This window comes from Mizuhopecten yessoensis, unplaced genomic scaffold, assembly GCF_002113885.1.
Source record: "Mizuhopecten yessoensis strain PY_sf001 unplaced genomic scaffold, ASM211388v2 scaffold3229, whole genome shotgun sequence".
Classification (NCBI taxonomy): Eukaryota; Metazoa; Mollusca; class Bivalvia; order Pectinida; family Pectinidae; genus Mizuhopecten; species Mizuhopecten yessoensis.
In genome coordinates, this window is record NW_018404940.1 from 75,302 (window position 1) to 90,254 (window position 14,953).

A 14,953-nucleotide genomic window follows, 5' to 3' on the forward strand; every position below is an offset into this window, starting at 1 on the left:
ATAAGGTTTATGTGATATTATTAGGAGACTGTTTTTTATGATATCGATTACATTTTTAAAGGAATCAAATTTGGGATGATCTTATGTTGTTCTTGGTTTCTTTTGCAATATACATTTGTAACCTTGATCGAGTTAAGATAGGTCTATGATACGGTAAGTTTGGAGACTTATTTCGGTTAGGCTATGTTTGGGATAGGTTCGGCAAGTTTATTGCAAGAAAGCGACACTTTCAACGCTAATGAATAACTGACGCTGTTAATAATGCAGGCTTCATTCTGTAAACAGACATCCTATTGACTAATTATTTAAGTAAGTGCTTGACAGTCTCATCCAAATTATTACTTATTCTGAATAAGTTTTACTTGTATGTATAAATGTTTAAATGGTTTGCTCTAATTACATACCAACAAATGTAAGTGTATGAATATGGTGTAGACTTTGTGTGTATAAATGTATATATATATGTGTCTGTATATATCTATGTTTTACACACATGTGCGTACCTGATTATCAACACTATGGCCATTTATAAGTGTGTTAATATGATGTAGGCTTTGTGTGTATAAATGTATATATATGTGTCTGTATATATCTATGTTTTACACACGTGTGCGTACCTGATGATCAACCCTATGTCCATTTATAAGTGTGTTAATATGATGTAGGCTTTGTGGGTATAAATGTATATATATGGGTCTGTAGATATCTATGTTTTACACACATGTGCGTACTTGATGATCAACACTATGTCCATCTATTTAAGAATTGAACTGTTTTCTATTTGAATGACACAGATTTGCAAGCAAACAAATCATACTGCGCTAGCGCGCATTATTTTGTTTGCTTGCAAAGCTGTGGCATTCAAATAGATCATAAATATCATACAAAAACAGTTCAATACTTATATTTACGTTTTCTCTGCCTCTTATGTTCTTTTTTGACTTATAATTTATAATTAAAATTAAAAATGCCCGCCTTATCGACAGTCCACACGATTTCGTTCAATAGTTTGAACAGCGTATTGTCGCGTGCTGATTGGCAAACAAAGTAGTACTTTGACATTTTACACACACTTCAAATTTATTCCACAATTTAGTATCAATACCATTGCGTATGATATGTCTATAGGGTGATTCCAGTTTTTCAATAGAAATCTGAGCGGAAAGTTTTGAAACAAATTTGAAATTGTTTCGATTTTCCCCCGGAACAAATTTCGCGCATGGATAAATACAGTGAATACCGTGAATGGGACCTTGACCTCCACGAGGGAGTTATTTTTGGAAGCTAATTCGAACTTTTCTCTTTGCTCGTTTTGTGAAGAATACAGGCGTGAATGTTTATGTTGATTGTATGGGAACCCGACAACAGTCGGTAGATTCTATAACAGCATCGTTATTTGACATGTCGTCTGAAACTGAGGAACCGTGGATCCGAGACGCGTGAAACTGATAGCGTTTGAAGTGAGTGATCTTGCGACGGAGCACAGGTTCGTTACAAATGTCTGAAATGACGAATGTTTATGTGTGCTGTGACTCAACAGTAGGTCTGTAACATATGTGTCAGTAGGTCTATAGAATATGTGTATTTCAGACATTTATAACGAACCCCTGTTGATCAGTGCAGTGTAACAGACGATATTTCTGATAAATTGCATTAGCGTTAAAATTGTTTCCATTGCCGGCATTGGTGATTTCAACCGATGTGCATTTTGTACGATATTGCAGACCTTCGTCTTGTTTTCGTTGTATTAAAATCGTTTTTTATTTCTTTTTTATTTTTTATTTTGCTATTTTGCACATAAATTTACAATGACATTATCAAATCTCACAATGCCCAGCGATATTTCAGCAGCCGTCATATTTATTTTTATATTGGATATTGTAGTTCCGGTCAGTGTTGTAATTTATACGCTAAGAATTGTGTCTCGTGCGGCATGGTAATTATGTCTCGTGCGGCATGGTAATTAAAGTCCCATCAACGACACAGCTCTCAAAGAGGCTATATAGTGACAATGCCATGCAAATGTAAATATAAGTGTATGAATATGATGTAGGCGTCGTGTGTATAAATGTATATATATGTGTCTGTATATATCTATGTTTTACACACATGTGCGTACCTGATTATCAACACTATGCCCATTCGCCCTATTGGAACTTATCAACAACTGCAATCGAAACGTACTGAGAGCGACATCAATAGTTCGCAACAGCAGGACCTATACCTAGGTATGGTTGTTCGCACGTGTGGGAACTCTCACTACAACCCATTGACAGATAAATCAGAGCCTTGCGTTCTTACCGAGTTAGGATCATCTCTTGATTATCCAGCGCGTGTGTGTACAGAGCACGTGAGCCAATGGACAAACATCTGGGCCTGAAATACCATCAACAAGGTGCTGTAGTAGTGTTATCTCGGAGTATACTACAAACCACGTCTCGGTAAGTACAGTGTGACTTATCATCTTTCTGACAACTTCAGCGCGTATTGTAGCACTGTATAGATGTCATTGTCATTGTTTGCGTTGATAAAAATGTCTTGCATGCGTTGTGAACGATCAAGTCCTCGAGGAGATTGTCGTAAATACAAGAACAGATCTCCAAAAACCTTTGATGCATCAAATGGAAAAAGCATTTTTTGATAACAGACCCTGGATGCATCTTATAGCAAACCATTGTATAATAACAGAAACCTTCTCGGCTCGTCCAGGCTGTGTCTGTTCTCATACAAGATATACGGTATCATAGTATCGGAATTTAGGTATCGGTATATGTTAAGCAAAACTGACTTTGATATCATTTTAATATTGACAACACACATACACAAGAGTTAAAATACACACAAGACGAAGAAAATTGGAACTGTATTGCTTGTATTATATACGTTTATCATGTCTACTGTAGGCGTGTTCCCACCATGATTATTTACAACTATGTACATACAATTGATATATAACCATGTATATATGGTAAAAGACACAGGTACACATTATGATATTAACACATGCACATATGTACACAAATGCATAAACAATATTTGATATTAAAATATGTGCACACATAACGATATTACAAATGTGTATTCATGATGCTATTTATCAAGTGTTTACCTTTTATTTACAAACGACTACACATCATTTCTGTATCATCGTAATATTGACAAAACCCATAAACAAGAATAAAAATTCACAGATGTGAAAGGAAATTGGAATTGTATTGCAAATATAATATGCATGTATCATGTGTAGTGTATGCGTGTACACACTTCGAAATGTACACCCGTGCACTCCTTATCATATTTACAACTATATGTACACACAATTGATATATAACTATGTATGTATAGTATAAGAGAAATGGACGCATTATGATATGTACATATATGTACACAAATGCTTAAAGGATATTTATAAACGTGAACATGATACAAACACTTGTGCACACATACAGATATTTACAAATGTGTAATCATGATGCTATTTACACTTTTTTACCCTTATTTACACACGACAATAAAAGATATATATTTACAAAACACATAGACAATGAATAAAATACACATCAAACGAAGAAAATTAGAATTGCATGGTATGTATAATATAGGTGTGTAACATGTATTTTGCATGCGTATACACTCTACGAAATTTACACCCGTTAACTCCTTGTCATATAAATACCTCTGTACATACATTATGATTAATATATTAACATGTAATTATGATATAAAACACGTATACATATTGTGATATTTATTCACGTGTACAAATATGTACACAAATGCACACATGCTTTTTATAAACGTGCGTATAACATTTAACGCACGTGTACACAATGCTAGTTACTCACATGTATGTGAATATGTGATACTAGTAACACACGTGTAAACCTGAAAATCACACACGTGTATATTTTATATTCAATTTAAATAAAAGAAATTGAATTTTACCATTCTATTCAAGAAGACAAGTTGTATATCCTATCGTTCAGATATATATATACATATAATTTAATCGGCCTTGACATTGTGGTTGCAATGACTCAATAAATCGTTGAAACTATTATAACATTGACACTATTAGAACATTGGTACTTTAAAAACATTGAAACCATTAGGACATTGGATTTTTGTTTATGTTGTGGCTATTACCTTGATGAACATAGCCATTGTCTGTATAATGCTGTTAGAACACGACTGCCGGGTAAACAGTATGTCATTTCATTATCATCAAGGTTCAAAAGAACTACAGACCTGGCCTATTTCCTAATTTGAATCACTTTGTCCACTCCCTCAGAGACAGTCTGAGTGTCATATTCTTAACCACCGTAAACAGACACAGCCTTACATTTACAGATGTGTTAGTACCTGTAGACTAACGCAAAGGAGTCTTGGACACATTTCCTTATCCTTTGAATTTATTTTTATAAAACATGCTTAAGATGAAGTAAGAGCGATTTTATTTTTATTGTGTTCCCAACCTAAACAAAATGTGCATTAGAACATATGAAAGACATTAAAGTTTAAAAATTAAAGGAAACAAAACAGTTGACCACAGTACCGTTTGTTATACAGTGTGACCCAAGCATCGATATACTGATCCTACCGCAACGGTCAACCAAAGTCATCGATGGCCAGCTTTTACTGGTCAATGTTCATTGTAAGATATACTGGTCAATATCCATTGTAAGATAATTCGCCCTAAATAGCACTCATTGTTTTCTATATATTCAAACTGGACTAATCAATGTTTCATGGTAAATCGTTAGACGATATGAATTGAGTAAATTAATTAATAGACGACTACTGTATGTACCGACTGTGATATAATAATGTAAGGTCGTCACTACGGACAAATATATCCGACGTAATTGAGTCAGATAATCATCTGGTCCATTCCCACATTCTACAAGACATGTAACAGGCAAAGGTCAGGTTTTAGAGCCACAGAGCATTGTCGCTTTTCTCGGCAGAGCCGTAGATCTTTTTCATAATCATTTTGCTGGGTTGGAATCCCCTTCGCGTCGTTTCACCTCATTACTACAAAATGACGAATTTTGATTTTTAAGACTATTAATTGTTGCTATAACTCCTGATTTTATACAAAATTTGAACTAAATTATAGATACGGGGCGGAAAAGGCTGCAGTCTATGAGGCTATGTTCTTGTCATATCCTTAAACATAAGTTTATGATAACTCCGAGTTTTGAGCTTAAGCCCTAAAGCTACATTGTATTCACTACTTTTGTTTAAAGTGAATCGTTACAAGGTCCCATCCCTTACAGATAAAGCTGATTTTTTTAAATGAAATTATTATTCGGTTCTTTGTACAATGTATGTTATTGACGGGAATTGCTTCTAAAGATTTGCAACAAAACAATTTGTCTTAATGTTTCAATACAGAAAGTGTCATATAGCCAAACAATGCCACACACTGCCTGTTCGATTTGTGTTCGCCGAGCATCCGAAAGGCAGAAGAACTAAGCATGCGCTTTGCACTATAGTATCAAATGTAACAGGCCATTGTATTCAGTTCCCCAGAAATAGGACTTTGGCAACACGTTTCTATCTTGAGCGTTTATACTTGAATTGCAGTGATAATTTTTCATTATTAATACATGTCCCCATGATGTGTGGGGCTCAGATTCATTCATCAAAATAATTCTCAATACATCAGGAACTCATTACGGATTATTTATAGCTTGAATAGTCTGTAGGAATGTCGCTTTGAATAATTGAAATTGACGATAATACGGAGATCTCTGTAATCGATGAAATCTGGACTTTATCAGCGTAATCTTTTAGCTTCGTCCTTCCTCATACTGTTCTAATTTCTTATCTTGTTTGATCTTTCGTTTCAATTTTACTATACACGTGAGTTCCCTACAGTGCAGTCCCGTGATCGTTTGAGACTGCGACTTACAAAATGTTTGAATGAATGTATTATTTCGTGGGAACATTTTAGTTTACGTTTCTTTATAAACTATGCGACTTGAACCATTGGTGTGCACAAAAATATTTTATAGATAAAAACCACGTACATCACAGACACTAGCCCCGTCAGACAAATTCTTACCATACAATTCGACAGGAAACATAGTGTGTCTTTGCTAAAACTTGGGCATGTTTTATGGTGTTGTAAATTTTTATGATTGAGTTGGGCTAAATACAAAAGCGTACATTTTATTAGAGGCTTAGGATACAAACCAATCCTTATATAATTTGATGAATGCGTCTTTTTCTCCAAGATAGAAAAAGGTAACTATATATATATCAAAATCCGGCAGCATCGTCGCCGGGAGGAACACGATTGCAATTTGGTATTGACATCGAAACAAGGCACCAGACAAATAATTGGCATATACATGTAAACATCTTTACTGCAAAAATGGATGCAAATCATTTTGTTTATCTCCAAAACGAGTGCACAATTTCATCGCGATAACGATCGGGAATACTCAGAACAGCATATACTTTTTCAAGCCTGCATGGTTATCTGATGGTAACTCACGGACTTTGCTTATTAAAAGCTGTCGGTACAGTAACATTTTCATTGCTACGTCAACTATCGGATAAGTTTTATTTTTGCAAGATAAAGTACTACAAGGCGGTATTTAGATCTAAACGATATAGGAATGGCAGGTGCGTGAGCTTCGGTGAGTGTAGCTGGTAGACGCCGAAAAGAAATACTTACATGTTGACTAAAGATTTTTGACCATTAAAAGAAACGTCATCTGTCCAAATGGTCATTTGGCAACTAGCGTACGTGTACAATGAACCACTGTGACGTCAAACCAATGGCAAATTCTACAATAGGTATTGACGTTTCTTTATGACGGTAAACATTTTTACATACATACCTTGAGTGAACAGGGTTATTCAGTCTCATTTAGCTAGTACATTGTTTGTCATCGCCCAAGCCCCCTTCGAAGCAAATTATTTGTTTTGGCAGTGTATGTTAATCTGACATTAATTGTTAATAGATGGATAAACAGAATAACTGGTTCGTTGTATATTTCACACGGGTTCCTTAAGCTTATATTTCTAACAATAGTGAAATGTTGCTAAACAAAAACAATGAACATCTTTCATTGCATTTATACTGAAGACAAGAATTACACTCGACAAGCCTTGCCGTGTCGTTGATTTGTTAACACTGTTATTTAAACATTCAAACACATGGGAATTATTTTGGTTAATGATATGAATATATAGTTATAAAGGATGTTTATGAATATATATCAACATATTTAATGATAAACCTTAAAACCACTTCGTAGACTGTTTTAATAGTTTTCAATATAGCTGATGTTGGTTTTACCTTGATGCAAAATCGTGTGTTCTGATAAGGTCTATTATGGAAAGGTGTCATTCTGGTTGTGGTCATACCTTGAGGACCATATGCACTGATTATGTCACGGTTGATATAACTATCCAATATGTATCTGTAGTGTTAGAGTATGGTTTTGCAAATTGACATTCTTTTGAATTATTTGCCTTCAAGGAATCCGGACACTTCGTAGAACAGCTTTGTATGCTAACAACTTATTTGGTTTTAGTGCTACGGTGACTATATTACCAAATATATTTCAATCTTGACGAGTTTACTTGAATGTTGCCTACTATTATTTATTAATTAAACGTTGTTAAGCAGTAACACACTCCCCTTCCACACTATTACCCACATCAACGGAGAAGGATGCGTCATTAGTAAAGCAAATTACGTGTTAAACGCTGTATTAATTGATTAGGAACACCTGCTGCTTCAGTTAGGTCGTTGTAACATTCGGAACACAATATGCTTCAGCAAGGTCCTTATTACATGCGGAACACAAACTGGTTCAGTAAGGTCGTTGTTACATTCGGAACACAAGCTGCTTCAGTAAAGTCATTTTTACATTCAGAATACATTCTGCTTCAGTAAGGTCCTTGTAACATTCGGAACACAATCTGCTTCAGCAAGGTCCTTTTTACATGCGGAACACAAGCTGCTTCAGTAAGGTCGTTGTTGTATTCAGAATCCAAACTGCTTCAGCAAAGTAGTTGTTACATTCGGAACACAAGCTGCTTCAATAAGGTCGTTTTTATATTCGGAAGACAAGCTACTTCAGGAAGATCGTTGTTACATTCGGAACACAAGCTGCTTCAGTAAAGTTATTGTTACATTAGGAACACAAGCTGCTTCAGTAAAGTCGTTATTACATTCGGAACACAAGCTGCTCCTGTAAAGTCGTTGTTACATTCGGAACACAAGCTGCATCACTAAAGTCGTTGTTTCATTCGGAATACATGCTGCTTCAGTAAGGTCGTTGAAACATTCGGAACAAAAGCTGCTTCAGTAAAGTCGTTGTTACATTCGGAACGAAAGCTGCTTCTGTATGGTCGTTGTTTTATTCAGAACATATGCTGCTTCTGTCTGGTCGTTGTTGTATTCAGAACACAAGCTGCTTCTGTCTTGTCGTTGTTGTATTCAGAACACATGCTGGTTCTGTCTTGTCGTTGTTGTATTCAGAACCAATGCTGGTTCTGTCTGGTCGTTGTTGTATTCAGAACACATGCTGATTCTGTCTGGTCGTTGTTGTACTCAGAACACATGCTGGATCTGTCTGGTCGTTGTTGTATTCAGAACACATGCTGGTTCTGTCTTGTCGTTGTTGTATTCAGAACACATGCTGGTTCTGTCTGGTCGTTGATGTATTCAGAACACATGCTGGTTCTGTCTGGTCGTTGATGTATTCGGAACACAGGTTGCTTCAGTAAATTCGTTGTTACATTCGGAACACAAGCTGCTTGTGTCTAGTCGTTGTTGTATTCAGAACATCAGCTACTTCAGCAAGGTCGTTGTTAAATAAGGAACACAAGCTGCTTCAGTAAAGTCATTTTTACATTCAGAATACATTCTGCTTCATTAAGGTCCTTGTAACTTTCGGAACACAATCTGCTTCAGCAAGGTCCTTTTTACATGCGGAACACAAGCTGCTTCAGTAAGGTCGTTGTTGTATTCAGAATCCAAACTGCTTCAGCAAGGTAGTTGTTACATTCGGAACACAAGCTGTTTCAATAAGGTCGTTTTTATATTCGGAAGACAAGCTACTTCAGGAGGATCGTTGTTACATTCGGAACACAAGCTGCCTTAGTAAAGTTGTTGTTACATTAGGAACACAAGCTGCTTCAGTAAAGTCGTTATTACATTCGGAACACCAGCTGCTTCTATAAAGTCGTTGTTACATTCGGAACACAAGCTGCTTCAGTAAAGTCGTTGTTTCATTCGGAATACATGCTGCTTCAGTAAGGTCGTTGAAACATTCGGAACAAAAGCTGCTTCAGTAAAGTCATTGTTACATTCGGAACGAAAGCTGCTTCTGTATGGTCGTTGTTGTATTCAGAACACATGCTGCTTCTGTCTGGTCGTTGTTGAATTCAGAACACATGCTAGTTCTGTCTAGTCGTTGTTGTATTCAGAACACATGCTGCTCCTGTCTGGTCGTTGTTGTATTCAGAACACATGCTGGTTCTGTCTGGTCGTTGTTGTATTCAGAACATATGCTGGTTCTGTCTAGTCGTTGTTGTATTCAGAACACCAGCTGCTTCAGCAAGGTCGTAGTTACATTAGGAACACAAGCTGCTTCAGTAAAGTCGTTTTTACATTCAGAATACATTCTGCTTCAGTAATGTCGTTATAATATTCGGAACACAATCTGCTTCAGCAAGGTCCTTTTTACATGCGGAACACAAGCTGCTTCAGTAAGGTCGTTGTTGTATTCAGAATCCCAGCTGCTGCTTCAGAAAGGTAGTTGTTACATTCGGAACACAAGGTGCTTCAATAAGGTCGTTTTTATATTCGGAAGACAAGCTACTTCAGGAAAATTGTTGTTACATTCGGAACACAAGCTGCTTCAGTAAAGTTGTTGTAACATTAGGAACACAAGCTGCTTCAGTAAAGTCGTTATTACATTCGGAACACAAGCTGCTTCAGTAAAGTCGTTGTTTCATTCGGAATACATGCTGCTTCAGCAAGGTCGTTGAAACATTCGGAACGAAAGCTGTTTCAGTAAAGTCGTTGTTACATTCGGAACGAAAGCTGCTTCTGTCTGGTCGTTGTTGTATTCAGAACACAAGCTGCTTCTGTCTGGTCGTTGTTGTTTTCAGAACACAAGCTGCTTCTGTTTGGTCGTTGTTGTATTCAGAACACATGCTGGTTCTGTCTGGTCGTTGTTGTATTCAGAACACATGCTGATTCTGCTTATTCAGTATTGTCGATGAAATATTTGTAACCTATGGTGGTTTAATAAGTTAATGTAAAATTAGAAACACATGCTGGATCAGTATTTAAGATGTTGCATTCGAGTACATGCTTATTCAGTATTGTCGATGAAATATTTGTAACCTATGGTGGTTTAATAAGTTAATGTAAAATTAGAAACACATGCTGGTTCTGTATTGTCGGTGTTGTATTCAGAACACAAGCTGCTTCTGTTTGGTCGTTTTTGTATTCAGAACACATGCTGGTTCTGTCTTGTCGTTGTTGTATTCAGAACCAATGCTGGTTCTGTCTGGTCGTTGTTGTAGTCAGAACACATGCTGGTTCTGTCTGGTGGTTGTTGTATTCAGAACACATGCTGGTTCTGTACTGCCAAGCTGCATCACTAAAGTCGTTGTTTCATTCGGAATACATGCTGCTTCAGCAAGGTCGTTGAAACATTCGGAACGAAAGCTGATTCAGTAAAGTCGTTGTTACATTCGAGTAAAGTCATTTTTACATTCAGAATACATTCTGCTTCAGTAAGGTCCTTGAAAATTCAGTATTGTCGATGAAACATTTGTAACTTATGCTGTTTAAATGTAAAATTAGAAACACATGCTGGTTCAGTATTTGAGATGTTGCATTTGAGCACATGCTTATTCAGTATTGTCGATGAAACATCTGTAACTTATGCTGGTTCAATGTAAAATGAGAAACACATGCTGGTTCAGTATTTGAGACGCTGCCTTAGTAAAGTTGTTGCTACATTAGGAACACAAGCTGCTTCAGTAAAGTCGTTATTACATTCGGAACACAAGCTGCTCCTGGAAAGTCGTTGTTACATTCGGAACACAAGCTGCATCACTAAAGTCGTTGTTTCATTCGGAATACATGCTGCTTCAGCAAGGTCGTTGAAACATTCGGAACGAAAGCTGTTTCAGTAAAGTCGTTGTTACATTCGAGTAAAGTCATTTTTACATTCAGAATACATTCTGCTTCAGTAAGGTCCTTGAAAATTCAGTATTGTCGATGAAACATTTGTAACCTATGCTGGTTCAATAAGTCAATGTAAAATTAGAAACACATGCTGGTTCTGTATTGTCGTTGTTGTATTCAGAACACAAGCTGCTTCTGTCTGGTCGTTGTTGTATTCAGAACACATGCTGGTTCTGTCTGGTCGTTGTTGTATTCAGAACACATGCTGGTTCTGTACTGCCGATAAAACATATTGAACAAATTCTGATTCAGTATTGTTGATGAAACATTTTTGTAACTTATGCTGGTTCAATAAGTCAATGTAAAATTAGAAACACATGCTGGTTCAGTATTTAAGATGTTGAATTCGAGCACATGCTTATTCAGTATTGTCGATGAAATATTTGTAACCTATGCTGGTTCAATAAGTCAATGTAAAATTAGGAACACATGCTGGTTCAGTATTTAAGATGTTGCATTTGAGCACATGCTTATTCAGTATTGTCGATGAAACATTTGTAACCTATGCTGGTTCAATAAGTCAATGTTAAATTAGAAACACATGCTGGTTCAGTATTTAAGATGTTGAATTCGAGCACATGCTTATTCAGTATTGTCGATGAAATATTTGTAACCTATGCTGGTTCCATAAGTCAATGTTAAATTAGAAACACATGCTGGTTCAGTATTTAAGATGTTGAATTCGAGCACATGCTTATTCAGTATTGTCGATGAAATATTTGTAACCTATGCTGGTTCCATAAGTCAATGTTAAATTAGAAACACATGCTGGTTCAGTATTTAAGATGTTGGATTCGAGCACATGCTTATTCAGTATTGTCGATGAAATATTTGTAACCTATGGTGGTTCAATAAGTCGATGTAAAATTAGAAACACATGCTGGTTCTGTCTGGTCGTTGTTGTATTCAGAACACATGCTGGGTCTGTACTGCCGATAAAACATATTGAACAAATTCTGATTCAGTATTGTTGATGAAACATTTTTGTAACTTATGCTGGTTCAGTAAGTCAATGTAAAATTAGAAACACATGCTGGTTCAGTATTCAAGATGTTGCATTCGAGCACATGCTTATTCAGTGATGTCGATGAAACATTTGTAACTTATGCTGGTTCAATAAGTCAACGTAAAATTAGAAACACATGCTGGTTCAGTATTTAAGATGCTGCATTCGAGCACATGCTTATTCAGTATTGTCGATGAAATATTTGTAACCTATGGTGGTTCAATAAGTCGATGTAAAATTAGAAACACATGCTGGTTCTGTCTGGTCGTTGTTGTATTCAGAACACATGCTGGGTCTGTACTGCCGATAAAACATATTGAACAAATTCTGATTCAGTATTGTTGATGAAACATTTTTGTAACTTATGCTGGTTCAGTAAGTCAATGTAAAATTAGAAACACATGCTGGTTCTGTCTTGTCGTTGTTGTATTCAGAATACAAGCTGCTTCTGTCTGGTCGTTGTTGTATTCAGAACACATGCTGCTTCTTTCTGGTCGTTGTTGTATTCAGAACACATGCTGTTTCTGTCTGGTCGTTGTTGTATTCAGAATACAAGCTGCTTCTTTCTGGTCGTTGTTGTATTCAGAACACATGCTGGTTCTGTCTGGTCGTTGTTGTATTTAGAACACATGTTGCTTCTGTCTGGTCGTTGTTGTATTCAGAAAAAAGATGCTTCTGTCTGGTCGTTGTTGTAATCAGAACACATGCTGCTTCTGGCTAGTCGTTGTTGTATTCAGAACACATGCTGATTCTGTCTGGTCGTTGTTGTATTCAGAGCACATGCTGGTTCTGTCTGGTCGTTGTTGTATTCAGAACACATGTTGCTTTTGTCTGGTCGTTGTTGTATTCAGAAAAAGATGCTTCTGTCTGGTTGTTGTTGTATTCAGAACACATGTTGGTTCTGTCTGGTCGTTGTTGTATTCAGAACACATGCTGGTTCTGTCTGGTCGTTGTTGTATTCAGAACACATGCTGGTTCTGTCTGGTCGTTGTTGTATTCAGAACACAGGCTGCTTCAGTAAATTCGTTGTTACATTAGGAACACAAGCTGCTTGTGTCTAGTCTTTGTTGTATTCAGAACACCGGCTACTTCAGCAAGGTCGTTGTTAAATAAGGAACACAAGCTGCTTTAGTAAAGTCATTTTTACATTCAGAATACATTCTGCTTCAGTAAGGTCCTTGAAACATTCGGAACACAATCTGCTTCAGCAAGGTCCTTTTTACATGCGGAACACAAGCTGCTTCAGTAAGGTCGTTGTTGTATTCAGAATCCAAACTGCTTCAGCAAGGTAGTTGTTACATTCGGAACACAAGCTGCTTCAATAAGGTCGTTTTTATATTCGGAAGACAAGCTACTTCAGGAAGATCGTTGTTACATTCGGAACACAAGCTGCTTCAGTAAAGTTGTTGTTACATTAGGAGAAAAAGCTGCTTCAGTAAAGTCGTTATTACATTCGAAACACCAGCTGCTTCTGTAAAGTCGTTGTTACATTCGGAACACAAGCTGCTTCAGTAAAGTCGTTGTTTCATTCGGAATACATGCTGCTTCAGTAAGGTCGTTGAAACATTCGGAACAAAAGCTGCTTCAGTAAAGTCGTTGTTACATTCGGAACGAAAGCTGCTTATGTATGGTCGTTGCTGTATTCAGAACACATGCTGCTTCTGTCTGGTCGTTGTTGTATTCAGAACACATGCTGCTTCTGTCTGGTCGTTTTTGTATTCAGAACACAAGCTGCTACTGGCTGGTCGTTGTTGTATTCAGAACACATGCTGCTTCTGTCTGGTCGTTATTGTATTCAGAACACATGCTGGTTCTGTCTAGTCGTTGTTGTATTCAGAACACATGCTGGTTCTGTCTGGTCGTTGTTGTATTCAGACACATGCTGGTTCTGTCTGGTCGTTGTTGTATTCAGAACACCAGCTGCTTCAGTAAAGTCATTTTTACATTCAGAATACATTCTGCTTCAGTAACGTCGTTATAACATTCGGAACACGATCTGCTTCAGCAAGGTCCTTTTTACATGCGGAACACAAGCTGCTTCAGTAAGGTTGTTGTTGTATTCAGAATCCCAGCTGCTTCAGCAAGGTAGTTGTTACATTCGGAACACAAGCTGCTTCAATAAGGTCGTTTTTATATTCGGAAGACAAACAACTTCAGGAAGATCGTTGTTACATTCGGAACACAAGCTGCTTCAGTAAAGTTGTTGTTACATTAGGAACACAAGCTGCTTCAGTAAAGTCGTTATTACATTCGGAACACAAGCTGCTTCAGTAAAGTCGTTGTTACAATCGGAACACAAGCTGCTTCAGTAAAGTCGTTGTTTCATTCGAAAAATGCTGCTTCAGTAAAGTCGTTGTTACATTCGGAACGAAAGCTGCTTCTGTCTGGTCGTTGTTGTATTCAGAACACATGCTGCTTCTGTCTGGTCGTTGTTGTATTCAGAACACAAGCTGCTTCTGTCTTGTCGTTGTTGTATTCAGAACACATGCTGAATCTGTCTGGTCGTTGTTGTATTCAAAACACAAGCTGCTTCTGTCTGGTCGTTGTTGTATTCAGAACACAAGCTGCGTCTGTCCGGTCGTTGTTGTATTCAGAACACATGCTGCTTCTGTCTGGTTGTTGTTGTATTCAGAACACAAGCTGCTTCTGTCTTGTCGTTGTTGTATTCAGAACACATGCTGAATCTGTCTGGTCGTTGTTGTATTCAAAACACA

At 37.0% G+C, this 14,953-nt stretch overlaps 1 protein-coding gene across 2 annotated transcripts in view; it reads left to right on the top strand.

Moving 5' to 3' along the window:
• Nucleotides 1–2,074: 2,074 nt before the first annotated feature.
• LOC110447114 (glycine receptor subunit alpha-3-like) overlaps nt 2,075–14,953 on the top strand; it is an 80,158-nt gene continuing 67,279 nt past the window's right edge. For both annotated transcript variants that reach the window (XM_021492569.1, XM_021492567.1), the window contains exon 1: nt 2,075–2,441. The gene's annotated coding sequence lies outside the window, so the exon portion shown is untranslated. The remainder of the gene's footprint in view (nt 2,442–14,953) is intronic.